This window comes from Lissotriton vulgaris, chromosome 5, assembly GCF_964263255.1.
Source record: "Lissotriton vulgaris chromosome 5, aLisVul1.2, whole genome shotgun sequence".
NCBI lineage: Eukaryota > Metazoa > Chordata > Amphibia > Caudata > Salamandridae > Lissotriton > Lissotriton vulgaris.
The window spans coordinates 1,934,118,583-1,934,130,596 of record NC_141693.1 but is presented as its reverse complement, the minus strand read 5'-3'; positions in this window follow the sequence as shown (position 1 = coordinate 1,934,130,596).

Genomic DNA, 12,014 nt, shown 5'->3' with positions numbered 1-12,014 from the left:
GTAGTGGGTGGAGACTTTAATTATGTTGTCTGTGGTAGGGAGGACCGTAGCCCCCCCAGGGACCTGGCGAAATCGCAATCTTGGCTGGGTAACTTCCTGGAAACACTGGGTCTGGTGGACTGTTGGAGGCTGCTGCACCCCGGACAGGCACAATACACCTTTCATTCGGGCGCACACGGGAGCCTTTCTAGGCTTGATTATGTCCTGGTACCGGCAGTGCAGGCTGTTTCAGTGAGAGAAATTAGACACCTAGCCAGGGGTATCTCGGACCACTCCCCACTTTGGGTCTCTATTGATATCCAGCTGGGAGAGGAGGGTCGAGTGGCTCCGATTAATCCCTGGCACCTGCACAATCCCAAAACTAGGGCTAGTGTGGTTCAGTCTATGGACCATTATTTCGCTGACAATGTTGGGTCGGTGTCCTCCTCCACCTCCATCTCATTATGGGAAGCCTTCAAGACGGTAATCTGTGGCTAAACTCTGTCATTGATTGCTAGTGCAAAAAAAAGTAAGAATGAGGAGGTTGTACGACTGGAGACTGAAATTACTGGCTTGGAAGAAGAGTTGCAATCTGGTGTCACACAGGAGGGGTTGCACGTTTTAGCCCTTAAACAGCTTGATTATAGAGCACTGGTGACTGATGCGGCCAAGGCTATAAGTCGTGAGCAACAGGGGCGTCTGTATGATGTTGGAGATAAAGCGGGGAAACTGATCGCCTGGTTAGATAAAAGGGAAAGACTGAATCGTGTTGTGCCTGTTATTGAGAGAGCGGATGGAGTTCGGGTTGTGGACCCTGTTGATATAGTGGAGGGTTTTGCACACCACTTCCAAAAGGTGTATGCGCCGGTCTCAGATAGACCGGAGGAGGACTCGCACTTGTTGCTTAGAGATATCGCATTGCCCAGCTTGTCTGATTCGGACAAAGAGCTTATGGAGGCGAAATTTTCTAACGATGAAATAGCGCTCGCTATCCGCTCCATCCGCTCGGGGAAAGCAACGGGCCCGAATGGCATCCCCATCAAACTGTATAAGTTGTGTCCCGACAAAATGGCGCCGTACCTTCGTCAGATGTTTCTAGAATCGTGAGATGTCGGATCCCTTCCCCGGCGTCCATTGTTGTTATTCATAAAGGAGGGAAACCCCGGGACCTATGTACATCGTATAGGCCTATATCTCTCTTGAACGCCGAACCTAAGATCTTGGCAAAACTTCTGGCAAATCGGCTGATTAAAGTGATCGGCGACCTGATACACCCGGTCCGGGTTTATCCCCCACCGCAACACCGCGCTCAACCTGCGTCGTCTTCACGGCGTCTTGGCGAGAGCGGAGTCACTGTGCGAGCCGGCCATCTTTGCCTCCTTGGATGCCACGATGGCCTTTGATACGGTGGAATGGCCATATTTATGGGCGCCCCTCGTGAAATTCAGTTTTGGCCCCGGGTTCATCGGTTGGGTTAAACTCCTATACGAGGAACCGTTGGCTCAGGTGGTGGTTAACGGCAGAGTCTCTGGATCCTTTGTTCTTGGGAGGGGTACGCGACAGGGTTGCCCTCTATCTCCATTGCTCTTCGCGCTTGCCTTAGAACCCCTTGCTGCTTGGCTGCGGTGGGAACCGTGACTTAAAGGCATTAGGTGGTCCCTGGACTTCGAAGACCGCATATCGCTATACGCAGACGACATCCTGCTATATCTCACTTCCCCTCGGAAGTCACTGGGGGTACTGTTTGATGTACTCAGCTCGTTCGGGAAGAACTCCGGTCTGGTGATCAATTGGGCTAAATCCTGTATTTATTCACTCACCGGAGAAGTACCCCCCTTGCCACGTGTCTGCCCGATACCGATTTCACACACTGGTTTTAAGTATCTGGGGATCTTCATATCATTAGACCCCGCAGCTCGGTATGAACGGAACCTGCTTCCCCCGCTTCTCCGGCTCAAATCCGACGTGACGGCTTGGTGCGGTCTACCGCTGTCCCCGGTTGGAAGGGCTGCTCTTTTCAAGATGATGTCCCTTCCCCGATTCCTGTATGCTGTCCAAAATACGCTTGATCTTGTGCCTGCCAGTTACTTTCGCAAGATTGAGAGCCTACAGAGGAAGATGATATGGGGGGGGGGCGTCCTCGCATTGACCTAGCGAGGCTGACTTTGCCATGGTATGATGGGGGCATCGCGTTGCCTAACATTAAACGTTACTACTGGACGTCCCAATTAAGTGCAATTAACCATGCAATGTACGGTCCTGTTCCTAATCCTGCATTTGAAATGGACAAATGGCAGCTGCCAGGAGGGAACTATAATAGAGTGCTGTGTAGGAGAGTAGGGTCTGCAATCCTATGATCACCCCAGATTTTTGCTTTTTGCTTCACTGGTTTACGACTTTCCCTGGCTGTGGGCCTGCTAATCAGACCCACAGCCTAGCTGTTCTCTCTATTCCAAATTGTACCCAGGTACTGAATTGGCACTGGGCCCTCTCTTGAGTCCCTGTAACCAGGGCAGAGGTGTACCCAGAGGTCTCCCAGGGGCTGCAGCATGTATTATGCCACCCCTGGGTCGACTAACTAAACAGACACAACTGGCTGCTAGACAGCTGGGGCAAGGTGGTGTACACACCCTTTGCTTTAGATATGGTATTCCTATATCTAACCCTAAAATGGACACATATATTCCTATCAGTCACTCCTATGGCAGGCCTTATCAATCCGGAAGGCAGAGTGCTTGGAATAATGTGAAATGGTGCTCTGGCATGAGCTGAGCCCGTTTGCAGCTTGCGGAACCAAGTCTTAATAGCTGTTCCATGATAACGCTATACCATATACTCTTAAGTGCATTATGTACCTCGCGGTCAAATGCTAACTTTGGTATAACATTATCAAAACATGTCGAGTAAGGTGTCATACGAATTGGAATACTAACCCCTCGCCAATTCTGGCGACGGAGTTAGCATTCCACCCTTCTAGAGGGACACGACATGTGTGTAACTGTGAACCCCGGTTAAAGCTAACTCGAGCCTCAGCATCACAAAATGGATGCTGCCACCACAGACACAAGTCTGACCTCCTGCTGCTGGGAGTCCTTCAAGCAAGGAGAGCTCGGACAAAGGGTTTCCTGTCAGGGGCGGTGCTAGCACCATCCCAGACAGGGTTTTGTTTATCCCAGGTAGGCAGGGCTGAGAGGAAGGTGACTGCAAGTGGCACCCCGGTGCTCACTGTGCATATGCCGGCTCAAACCAGTTCCAGGGGCACACCAGCCCCTGAGCTGGGGAGAGACTGGACAAAGGAGAGGGGTGTAACCACCCCCCTCCTGGTCCCACCCATGGGCAGGACCTAGTCGCGTGCCAGACCCTTTTCTTAGGATAAAGGTAGGAGCAGGCCCCCTTCCCAAATGAGATCATTCTAAATCTTGAACTACTTTCCACGAAAGGAACTCTTGACTTTTCTGAAGACTCTCCCTTGTGGCTAAGGAGTAGCCACCCTGCATCAGCAGGCACCATCTAAGCGCTTGCGGTTTGCTGTTGTCTATCCTCCGGATCAAGACTGCCCAGCTCGACGAGACCCGGATTCCCCGCCATCTCTGACCTCTACCTGCCTCTACAGCTCAGCTGAGATTCGTTTGTTGCGACGAGACCTGAGGGACCGGCTATCATCAAGACCTGCACGACGCTTGCCCAGCACGACCGCCGAGGGATCCTCGAGTGAGTGCCCTGGAGTTTGAGAAGCCCCAACCCTGAGCAGCTCCAGCACCGAAGTCCAGCCCCCCAGCATCCACGAGATCTGCGTGGGGCCCTTCTGCTCTTTGCTGCTAACCGCGTTGTCCGGTCACTTGCCCGTTGGCTAGTGGCCCTCCTGATGACGCACCCCGACGTTCTACACCGCTGGTCTAGATCCCCTAGACTGGCCCTTGCTTCTTGCCAGACGAGAAGTACCCTGGACCCTCCTGGTCCACTCCAGACGCCATCTTGACTCCACCGTGTGGGCTTGCCTTTGCCAAGGCTTGTTGCTCCAATCTTGGATCCAGCATCGCCGACAGCCGACACCTTCATGGGACAGCTCGCACCTCCAGCCTGGTCGCCGTCAACGCCTCCTGGCCCTTGTGGCTACCAAGTCCAGCGTCGCCCACTCACCTGACTGCGGTGACTCCGTCCGGTGCCATCCTGGTGCCCACATAATCACTGGCTAGTGATTAAGAACTAAGTCCCCTCTGCTTTCAGGTCATCTTCAACTCCGATCCAGGCTTGGATCACCCCGAACTTCTTCACTGGTCGCCTGCCAGCAACTTCTTCTTTCAGGCTCCATAGACTTCAACGAGGATTCCCGACGTCTTTTGAACCCTATGCAGCCGCAGCCCCTGGGCTAGGTAACCCAAGCATTTCGGTGCTCCAGCACAGGTTTACTATCCAAGTGTCCAGATCCTTTTTCGTTTTTAGTCTACCTAGTCGGATTCGTCCGGAAACAGTAACTTTAGAAACGCTAGCATCCATAGTCATAGCACCGCACCTACGAGACGTCATCAACTGCTCCTTCAACTCCGCCACCTTCCCGGAAAGCTGGAAACACGCTGAACTCACCGCCCTTCTGAAAAAATCCACAGCGGACCCCACCGAACTCAAAAATTACCGCCTCATTTCGCTCCTTCCATTCCCGGCCAAAGTCATCGAGAAAGCCGTCAACAACCAGCTCGCCGCTTTCCTCGAAGCCAACAAATCCCTCGACCCCTCACAGTCTGGCTTCCGAGCAAAACACAGCACTGAGACCGCCCTCATCGCAGCAACAGACGACATTCGAACTCTATTGGACAATGGAGACACAGTCGCCCTCATCCTCCTCGACCTCTCGGCAGCATTCGACACAGTTTGTCACAGCACCCTGTTACAACGCCTCAATAACATCGGAATACAAGGAAAAGCACTTGAATGGATCACCTCGTTCCTCACCAGAAGAACCCAGAGAGTCCGCCTCCCACCATTCAAGTCCGAGGCCACTGAAGTCATCTGTGGCGTACCTCAAGGATCCTCACTCAGCCCCACCCTCTTCAACGTCTACATGAGCCCCCTCGCGGCCATCGCCCGCCAACACAACCTCAACATCATCTCTTACGCGGATGACACTCAACTAATCCTTTCTCTCACCAATGACCCCAGCACCGCCAAAACTAACCTACACGAAGGAATGAAAGAAGTTGCCGAATGGATGAAACAAAGCCGTCTGAAACTGAACTCAGACAAAACAGAAGTCCTCATCTTAGGTACATCCCCATCTGCATGGGACGACTCTTGGTGGCCGGAAGCCCTTGGAAAAGCACCCATCCCGACAGACCACGCACGGAACCTAGGCATCATCCTGGATTCAAGAAAAAAGAGAGAGTTTTCCCTAGCACACCCAGAAAGGACTGGGAAATGTAACAACACTCAAAAAGGGGTTCCTTTCTGTGGTTCCTAAATAAAAGCGTCAAAGCTTTTATGAGTAAGACACCTAAAACATTTCTGATCCCAATTGTGCATATCCTAACAAGTTCAACAATATATCCAGAAAACAAAATTATTCATTAAAATCAAATTTATTAAAAGCTTAATCAAAAAGCAGCGTATAGTCAACAGTTTTGCATATAAAAATCATCACATTACATTAACATTGTATACACATAAATTCACAATAAATAAAATTAGCCAAGTTGTCGACGCGTTTCGGTGTTAAGATTGATGATACACCTTCCTCAGGACTACATTCAAATGTCTTCAATCTAAAAAAATATATGAATATATGGAACACTCAATTAGTATACACTTATTATGGGATTTTATTTACAGAAAGTTTTTTTAAACAATTATGCCGGTGTCCAGAATAAATTAAAACAATTTCTTACTCAATTTGCAGTATTCAATTTGCATTCTCAGTATCAATCCTGGGGATAGATAAATCGTATCCACTCCTATGTATAGGCTTTGTTCCTTTAAACGACCTGTGTGCACATGATATTATGTTGTATTCAGTTACTGAGTTAATTTTAAACCACAAGACTATTACTGCGTCATCAATACCCTTTGGATGATATAATGCTTACTTTGTATTATATAGTTGGAGGCTTGGGGTTTTATTCTCTTGTCTTGATATTGACCCAATGGAATTCTTTTCCCTTGTCCACTGGTAATAGCCAAGATCGTTGATAAAAATAACCTATATTCACATAATGATACCAGGTGTATAGTCAGTGTACTTCCTCTAGGGCACAAACATTTCAAGTGCTATACAAGACTTTTGGAGAATAAGCTTACTTTATAACTGGTAACGTTCGATGTCATTCGTTGTATGAAAGACCTAGGATCAACCTTGAAATGGCGTCTTTTCCAATTATCCAGCTTTTATTTTATGGCCGGATGGCGTTCTTCTTTTTAAAATTGAAGATTCACTGTATCTAAATAAACAAAAATGGAGTGCACCTTTAGCGCTTTGTCATATGTCCGCTAATTAGAGGTGATACTGTTACTGCGTGTCACAATTTACATACACGCTATCAGGTGCAGTGCGCCCTATTATCATCTGGCGGTAAGGTTGTAGAGTATAGGTAGCTACCTCTACCTTTAATTGCCCAACAGCACATAGTTTATTAGTATGCAGCAGGGATCAATCGATCCTCGTGGCGAAGAGGCTGAAGGCGTATGATTAAAAAAGATCTACATTAAGCCCTCTTGGGTTCCCCTTAGTTCTATAAAGGTTTATAAAACATTATACTGCGTGTCTGCATCTCCATACACGCTATTAGATATGGTGCGCCCTGTTGCCCCTGTCCTCTTACCTCCGTAATTAGTGCTCCTCGCCTCCTGCCTGGTGTCCCGGTCTCCAGCGTCAGTCAGTGCGCTTAGGGAACCGGCACCTTTTATACTTTTACGGCGGTGTATCGTAATGGATTAATTGATCACACCTGTGTGGTTAGTTTCCAGGCGGTAAATGTCCGCCATTTTGGTAGTTTGTTTTACTCATCTCCTTATAGAATGGTGCCTATAAGTGAGGAAGGACTTAGTCAGGCGGTCATGGCTCGTATACAAAAGTCGAGTCGTTTGTTTATCTTAAACTGTGCCGTTTTTTCTATTAAACTTTCCTGTTTGTGTTGGCCCCAATTTTTCACTACCAGTTGGCCAATAAAATATATGATCGTGGGAGTAAATGCCTCGGCGTGCTACTTGTTTTTAGTTTCAATATTTTGTCGCCATTTTAGTAGTTTACATCGTATTCCTTCGTGGGTTTTGGTACTGTAGGGCTTAATAGTGCCTACAAACGAAAAGGGACTAACGGCTGCCGCTATGATATTGTTTCTATAGCCCCTAAATTAATGTTATACACTTAGTTAGGTTCTTGATAGACTTCCATATTATAAGTTTGTATTTTCAAGTTTATACGGAGTTTCAATACTAGAAATTAGGCGATCTATAGCGGGCCATATTATCATTATTATCACACCAAAACCGCCCGCCATTTTAGTAGTTTACTTTTATATACCTTAAAGTTATTTAATAAAAATTTGCTATATTGTGGTATCTAGTGAGCTCGGTGACTAGCGGTACAGCTCAGTTTGATCCAAAGATTAATTTTAAGTAATCCACACATTCCTTTGTTTCTATCTTACGTGGTACAGCCTAATGTGATCAACAGTTAAACATTGTCTTGTCGATTATTTCTATACACCTAATTCTGTAGTTGGCCATGCTCACATGTTGTCCCTGGGGTTTCAATATGTATGGAAATCGGAGCATATTGGACCAATACAGGGAACATATGTACAATTTATACTGCCCAAATCGATTCATGGGAACATTATTAATCGCTGCATGGATAAGGGGCTTGTAATTAGGGGGGCTTCCGATTGTCATCATATGGTCACCCCTTACAATCTCGTATATCCTCACATATACACTCAATTTTATTGGGAAGGAGAATATCTCTAGACAAATAGGTTTGTTCGATATTATGCCTATCACAACAGAAAATTAATATTCTTATTCAGCAATATACTTTTTCTGGGCACATCATAAATTAGTGTTATGAAAGGTTGGCATTTTACATATAGATACAGCCAAAATCATTTCCAAAGTAAGTGTTACTATGTACATCTTGCCACTTAACATGGTGCTGAGTTCATTATCGTACTAATCTTTCCCATTCCTCCCTACTGTTGAGGCCCTGGGTGTAGGTACGAAATTTCGACATAAAGAACTGTTCTCTTTGTTTACGTTTAACGTCCAAATTTCCTCCCCTCATAGTGGTTTTTATCTTTTCCACTATACACCATTTTAACTCATCTTCTCTATGTTTTTCAGTGATCCAATGATCTACTAGTGGGGCGTTTTTCTTAAGGTTTTTTAGGGCAGATCGATGTTCGGATAGTCGTACTCTAATTTCTCGCCCAGTTTCACCGATATATCCCTTTTGACAGGGGCAAATTATTAAGTAGATGACATTCTGGGTTCTACAATTGACATGTTCATTTACCCAGTGTGATGTGCCTCTCAATTCGATTTTATCGGATTGAATGATGGACTTGCAATGAGTACATGACCCACACGGTTGGTTACCTCTGATGGGTTTGCCTTGATCAATGCTTAGTTGTTTCTTCTTTTTGGGCTCTCTATATGTCTGCACTACACAATTACGGATGGTCCTGTTTCTCCTATAGGAGAAAATGGGTTTTGGTAGAGGGATCATGCCTTCTTTGTTTAAAATAGACCAATTTTTGTTGATGAGATTTTTTACCTTGTTGCTCAATCCATTGAAATTCGAGACCATGACAATCTTATTTTCAGGTTCTTTCTTTTTATTTCCAGGTTCGAATAGGGATTCTCTACTCTGGTATTTAGCTCTTTTGTAGCTCTCTCTTATGAGTCTCTTGGGGTAGCCTCGTTCTAGTAGTTTAGTTTTCAAGTTGTCAGCATGTTTCTCAAACGAGTTTTTATCTGTACAGTTTCTTCTTATTCTCACAAACTGACTGTAAGGGATCCCATCCTTCTGATTTTTAGGATGGTAGCTTTCATGGTGGAGCAAAGTGTTGCGGTCTGAGGGTTTTACATATAGTTCCACACATAACTTTCCGTTATCCGACTTTATTTTGATGTCTAGGAAGTCAACTGTAGTCTGACTTTTATTGGCTGTAAACTTAAGGTTCACATCCCCACAGTTGAGCCAGTCCAAGAATATAGCTAGATCCTCCTCTGTCCCTTCCCATATAAAGAAGACATCGTCTATAAACCTAGACCAATGTTTGATGTTCTCATAGAAGGGACATAGCTCGTTATATATGTGGAGTTTTTCAAAATTGCCCACATAGAAACAGGCCAGGCTCGGCGCACAGGTAGCCCCCATGCTCGTGCCTTTTATCTGACAAAAGAAATCACTATTGAATAGAAAGATATTGTTAAGGAGAACGGTTTCTATGCACTCCACGATAAAGGCATTGTGTGCAGACAGATAACCTTCCGCATAGAGAAGATGAGTTAAAATGGTGTATAGTGGAAAAGATAAAAACCACTATGAGGGGAGGAAATTTGGACGTTAAACGTAAACAAAGAGAACAGTTCTTTATGTCGAAATTTCGTACCTACACCCAGGGCCTCAACAGTAGGGAGGAATGGGAAAGATTAGTACGATAATGAACTCAGCACCATGTTAAGTGGCAAGATGTACATAGTAACACTTACTTTGGAAATGATTTTGGCTGTATCTATATGTAAAATGCCAACCTTTCATAACACTAATTTATGATGTGCCCAGAAAAAGTATATTGCTGAATAAGAATATTAATTTTCTGTTGTGATAGGCATAATATCGAACAAACCTATTTGTCTAGAGATATTCTCCTTCCCAATAAAATTGAGTGTATATGTGAGGATATACGAGATTGTAAGGGGTGACCATATGATGACAATCGGAAGCCCCCCTAATTACAAGCCCCTTATCCATGCAGTGATTAATAATGTTCCCATAAATCGATTTGGGCAGTATAAATTGTACATATGTTCCCTGTATTGGTCCAATATGCTCCGATTTCCATACATATTGAAACCCCAGGGACAACATGTGAGCATGGCCAACTACAGAATTAGGTGTATAGAAATAATCGACAAGACAATGTTTAACTGTTGATCACATTAGGCTGTACCACGTAAGATAGAAACAAAGGAATGTGTGGATTACTTAAAATTAATCTTTGGATCAAACTGAGCTGTACCGCTAGTCACCGAGCTCACTAGATACCACAATATAGCAAATTTTTATTAAATAACTTTAAGGTATATAAAAGTAAACTACTAAAATGGCGGGCGGTTTTGGTGTGATAATAATGATAATATGCCCCGCTATAGATCGCCTAATTTCTAGTATTGAAACTCCGTATAAACTTGAAAATACAAACTTATAATATGGAAGTCTATCAAGAACCTAACTAAGTGTATAACATTAATTTAGGGGCTATAGAAACAATATCATAGCGGCAGCCGTTAGTCCCTTTTCGTTTGTAGGCACTATTAAGCCCTACAGTACCAAAACCCACGAAGGAATACGATGTAAACTACTAAAATGGCGACAAAATATTGAAACTAAAAACAAGTAGCACGCCGAGGCATTTACTCCCACGATCATATATTTTATTGGCCAACTGGTAGTGAAAAATTGGGGCCAACACAAACAGGAAAGTTTAATAGAAAAAACGGCACAGTTTAAGATAAACAAACGACTCGACTTTTGTATACGAGCCATGACCGCCTGACTAAGTCCTTCCTCACTTATAGGCACCATTCTATAAGGAGATGAGTAAAACAAACTACCAAAATGGCGGACATTTACCGCCTGGAAACTAACCACACAGGTGTGATCAATTAATCCATTACGATACACCGCCGTAAAAGTATAAAAGGTGCCGGTTCCCTAAGCGCACTGACTGACGCTGGAGACCGGGACACCAGGCAGGAGGCGAGGAGCACTAATTACGGAGGTAAGAGGACAGGGGCAACAGGGCGCACCATATCTAATAGCGTGTATGGAGATGCAGACACGCAGTATAATGTTTTATAAACCTTTATAGAACTAAGGGGAACCCAAGAGGGCTTAATGTAGATCTTTTTTAATCATACGCCTTCAGCCTCTTCGCCACGAGGATCGATTGATCCCTGCTGCATACTAATAAACTATGTGCTGTTGGGCAATTAAAGGTAGAGGTAGCTACCTATACTCTACAACCTTACCGCCAGATGATAATAGGGCGCACTGCACCTGATAGCGTGTATGTAAATTGTGACACGCAGTAACAGTATCACCTCTAATTAGCGGACATATGACAAAGCGCTAAAGGTGCACTCCATTTTTGTTTATTTAGATACAGTGAATCTTCAATTTTAAAAAGAAGAACGCCATCCGGCCATAAAATAAAAGCTGGATAATTGGAAAAGACGCCATTTCAAGGTTGATCCTAGGTCTTTCATACAACGAATGACATCGAACGTTACCAGTTATAAAGTAAGCTTATTCTCCAAAAGTCTTGTATAGCACTTGAAATGTTTGTGCCCTAGAGGAAGTACACTGACTATACACCTGGTATCATTATGTGAATATAGGTTATTTTTATCAACGATCTTGGCTATTACCAGTGGACAAGGGAAAAGAATTCCATTGGGTCAATATCAAGACAAGAGAATAAAACCCCAAGCCTCCAACTATATAATACAAAGTAAGCATTATATCATCCAAAGGGTATTGATGACGCAGTAATAGTCTTGTGGTTTAAAATTAACTCAGTAACTGAATACAACATAATATCATGTGCACACAGGTCGTTTAAAGGAACAAAGCCTATACATAGGAGTGGATACGATTTATCTATCCCCAGGATTGATACTGAGAATGCAAATTGAATACTGCAAATTGAGTAAGAAATTGTTTTAATTTATTCTGGACACCGGCATAATTGTTTAAAAAAACTTTCTGTAAATAAAATCCCATAATAAGTGTATACTAATTGAGTGTTCCATATATTCAT